Source organism: Gigantopelta aegis, chromosome 6 (genome assembly GCF_016097555.1).
Source record: "Gigantopelta aegis isolate Gae_Host chromosome 6, Gae_host_genome, whole genome shotgun sequence".
Taxonomy (NCBI): domain Eukaryota; kingdom Metazoa; phylum Mollusca; class Gastropoda; order Neomphalida; family Peltospiridae; genus Gigantopelta; species Gigantopelta aegis.
In genome coordinates, this window is record NC_054704.1 from 44,149,758 (window position 1) to 44,155,070 (window position 5,313).

Here is a 5,313-nt window from a genome sequence, read left to right on the forward strand (position 1 = left end):
GACTGCAGAAAATGCATAAATGAATAACAATCAAAACTGACAATCAGGTAAAAGCCACCATAGCAGTTTCTGACACATATAGAAATGCTGTCACACGAACAAACAAAAAGAGGCTGTAGGCAAAATGGTTGTAATAACAAAGTTCGATGATCAACATGTTTTAAAATACTTCGAGGCTTGTTACACAATAATGGCCTGTTCCAAGTAATATTAAACTCTTAAAATACAATAACACGATGCAGTGTTTTTGTTTGGCTACACAAACTGTTATTATTATTTTTATCTTTTTTTAACTGCGAATGCGCAAAAAAGAATAACATGGTCGAAAAACGTAGGTCGTTCGTAGATTCTTAATTAAACTGGAGAAAGTGACATGAAACTTTTAAAATGTTGTCATCGCTTAGAAAAGCTGTCTGTCAATTTGTGTTTATTGGAATGACTCTCGACACATTCAGACTATTGCTTAAATTACTAGAAATTATTAGAAAATACGCAGAGAATAGTCCTACTGTGCCACTGACTAATAACATATTATTTTCTTACACACCAATGTAAAAGATCACCCGTTGTAAATCGTTTTCGTCTCCAGCATACGTTGGAGATCACTTCAGAAACTTGCCATTGGTTGCTCCACGGTGATGACCCAATCGCTATCGCCATGACACCCTCTGAAATGGCACGTCCGAAATTGATTGCTATACGACTGATTGTTCTGTGAAGGATATTAAGTGCAAGCGCCGTTTTTGTTGAAAAAGACGTTTAAATTTATTTGAAAGCTGGATTTTGAGGACATGCAAGAAAGAGAATACATGTACTACGTGTACGTCCTTTAGACACTATTTATCTTACAACTCGTTACCGGCCGAAATATAACTCGTTGTTTAAAAACGTATCCATCTCGCTTTCGCTCGTTCGATGCGTTTATCTTCCCCAAAAAATAAAAACAAAAACAGCCCCCAAACACCCGAAAAAATCCCAACCCCCGCAAAAAACCCCTCCAACCAACAACAAAACATACATACGGAGTACGGACAATTGCTCACCAGACAATTGCTCACCGGACAATACCTCACCGGACAATTGCTCACCAATAAAGTGAGAAATAGGACAATTGCTCACCACAATTGCTGATTTGTTTATCAATACAAATTTAATTTAGGTTATGGTATGTGTGTGTAAATGGTTGGGTGGGAGTGGGAATCTTGATATTATCAGTGGGTATGGTAAACTCAGTCTATTAAACACCTTTAAATAAAATAACAAAATTAATTCTAAATCAGCTATATTTTAAACAAGTTCAGCACATCAGTTCAGCATAGAAATGCCAATTAAACACTTATAGGAACCTCAAAAACTTGTGTAATTAACACAACTTTGAAGTTGTGCCTTTAGAAATTCTAAGTTTTATGTTCTTTTTTATTAACAAAAGAAAAAATATCAAAGGTGACCACGATTACCTAGCTCCATTGCCTTCTAAAAAATTTATTAATTAAAAAACCCTAAAGGTGAGCAATTGTCCTATTTCTCACTTTATTGGTGAGCAATTGTCCAGTGAGCAATTGTCCGCTGAGGTACTGTCCGGTGAGGTATTGTCCGGTGAGCAATTGCCCTACATTCCATACATACACCCACAAAAAAGGTCCCACAACAATAACAACAGTTCATGGTCTATTTTCTTTGTTGTGAAGGTGTGGAGTATGGTGAAGGGCGAACTGTTTTTAAATGAGAAAAACGCAACAGCAACAAAATCACGAACCTGTCCAAAATTGTATATCTGCACAAAAACATTTAGACAATGTTTGAGGTTGGCTGCTTAAAAAAGACCTACAGAGTTTTTCTTTTAATTTAATAAATTCGCCTTGTCAAGTTTTACTTATAAACTAAAGGAAACATAATCAAACCGTATTTACAACATGTTAAAGGTGCTATGCCAAAGTTGCAAATAATGGAGGTTCCCGCCAAAATATATTTATTAATTTTTGCTTTGAAACATAAAGTTTATACCTTCAGCTACATGTCTATAAAAATTACAACCAAATAATTTCATTTACTAGTAGCAAAAGAAGAAGAAGAAGGTATTTGAAGGGGAATCGTGAGAGCGTGACACATGCAATAACTAGTGCCATCACTGTTGTATGCGTACACATTCAACACACTAAGTTTTTTTTCCATAATTGTTTGCAGACAACTGACAAAGAAACAAAGATGGTGATCAAGCTATATTTAGCCACAAATTATTCGGGAAACCTCTCTTGTCGTCCAGTGAAATACTTAAAAAGTATTATTCATGAGTTAATAATGGAAAGGGATCGATTAATTTGTAATTATTTATTACAAATAAATGTGAAAATAACAAAAATATTGTAGTATCAACTTTGACATAGGACATATAATGCTACTTTGATTTGATATGCTCCCTTTTTTTTTCTGTGATGATGAAATACAAATTGCTGCATTTTGATTAGACAACGAATTTCCTTGTGGCTGTCGCCGACTCCTCGAGTTCCAGATTTTACTTCTTTTTTGAATTGGATACAACTACCCGACAGGCGACTAAATTCCAGAGTTTAAATCTGCTATTGAGAGTCATAAGCCGAGGATTCCGCGGACTCTTAACAACTCAACTGTCTGCGACTGGTTAAGATTATGACGACAAAAACAGAAAAATCGTCGTAATTGTTCGTCCAGACAAGATGGTCGGCTCTGGATCATATTAGTACATTATTATAGAACAACGCACACTCGTCCAGAGGCAATTACACGAACATCCATCTAATATTCTTTGTAATCGTTGACTGTCATTTTGACAACACTATAAGCGGATCAGTTTATAAGATGATGACCCAATTTTCCAAAACAGTAGTTCGATTTTTGATATTCCAGAAATGATCACACGTAGGTGGGATGCATCCGATTTGTTGCTTGAAGGTGTGTGGAGACAGCATGATTAAAACAAATGGCTGTTATTATTTCTGATGATACGTGCTGCATTTGCATGCTCAGGCAGAGTCCCGCGGCATTCGATTCTCATTATTTTACTAACTTCGGTACCAGTTTAATTAATCACAACGTTTGTGATTTTACCTTTCTAAATATTCACCATACTTCAAGTTATCAATCACCATCCTAATTAGTCATTATTTCTGTTAGTTATCATTCTAATTATTCACAATCATAATCACTTAGCATGCTAATTATTCACCATCACAATCACTCACCATTCTAATTATTCACCTTCATAATCACTCAGCATTCTAATTATCCACAATGCTAATCATTCACCTTTATAATCACTCAACATTCTAATTATTCACCTTCATAATCATTCACCATTCTAATTATTCACCATCATAATCACTCACCATTCTAATTATTCACCATCATAATCATTCACCATTCTAATTATTCACCTTCATAATTACTCAACATTCTAATTATTCACCATTCTAATTATTCACCATCATAATCACTCACCATTCTAATTATTCACCTCCATAATTATTCACCATTCTAATTATTCACCTTCATAATCATTCATCATTCTAATTATTCACCTTCATAATCACTCACCATTCTAATTATTCACCTTCATAATCACTCACCATTCTAATTATTCACCTTCATAATCACTCACCATTCTAATTATTCACCATCAAATCACTCACCATTCTAATTATTCACCTTCATAATCACTCACCTTCATAATCACTCACCATTCTAATTATTCACCTTCATAACCACTCACCATTCTAATTATTGACCTTCATAATCACTCTACATTCTAATTATTTACCTTCATAATCACTCGATATTCTAATTATTCACCTCCATAATTATTCACCATTCTAATTATTCACCATCATAATCACTCACCATTCTAATTATTCACCTCCATAATTATTCACCATTCTAATTATTCACCATCATAATCACTCACCATTCTAATTATTCACCTCCATAATTATTCACCATTCTAATTATTCACCTTCATAATCATTCATCATTCTAATTATTCACCTTCATAATCACTCACCATTCTAATTATTCACCATCATAATCACTCACCATTCTAATTATTCACCTTCATAATCACTCACCTTCATAATCACTCACCATTCTAATTATTCACCTTCATAACCACTCACCATTCTAATTATTTACCTTCATAATCACTCCCCATTCTAATTATTCTTCATCCAAACAGTGCTCATTCACCAGTTTAATCAATCGCCATTGATATTATAGTCCAGTCATTCTACACGATATATGGCTCGACCTTTCAAAACAAATTGCAACAAAAGCAAACTTTGGTCCCAGATATATTCCAATGATATTACTATGATGTTACTATTCAACATCAAACGTAAAGAAAACTTCATTACGATTAATTTAGTAATTCAGCTGCGAAGTTGGACCATAATCACGTCTATTTTGAACTTATGTATACTGTTTTTCATCTCTTTGGTGAAACTCCTGCACATTTATTATTGTTTGATTGTTTTAGATGAAGTGACAGACTTGACAGCTGTGGTGGCAGTACTCGTGACGGGTGCCATCGGTAGGGCAGGATATGCTCAACTTTCGCGAACACCTGATATCATCACTGTTATGACAGTGATTCATGAGTGCACGTCATCACAGCTGTACGTGTTCCAATAAGATCTGTCCGGTGCTAGTTTTGATTGAGGAAACTAGACTGGGAATGGCAGTCGTTTAATTTATGTTCAGTTTGCTCAGTCGTGGCAATATCTCCACTAAAATGTTTTTTTCAAATATGTCAGGGAGAGAATTCAGTAAGCTTGAAGGGTCGGGGCTGTAAGGAGGCATTTAGACACACCCAAATAGGCTAATGCCTTAATTTTATACAAGGGCGGGACGTAGTCAGTGGTACAGCGTTCACGTGATGCACGGTCGGTTTGGGATCGATCCCCGTCGGTGGGCCCATTGGGCTATTTCTCGCTCCAGCCAGTGCACCACGACTGGTACATCAAAGGCCGTGGTATGTGCTATCCTGTCTATGGGATGGTGCATATAAAAGATCCCTTGCTGCTGATCGAAAAGAGTAGCCCATGAAGTGGCGACAGCGGGTTTCCTCTCTCAATATCTGTGTGGTCCTGAACCATATGTATGACGCCATATAACCGTAAATAAAATGTGTTGAGTGCGTCATTAAATAAAACATTTCCTTCTAATTGTATACACTTGTTTTGTTTCAGAACAGTTCATTGGAAGGAATGATGGCGATGGGGGGGGGGGGGGGGGAGAGGAGGAGATGGGGTACTAGCCAGACAGTGCACTATTCTAAATGGGGGT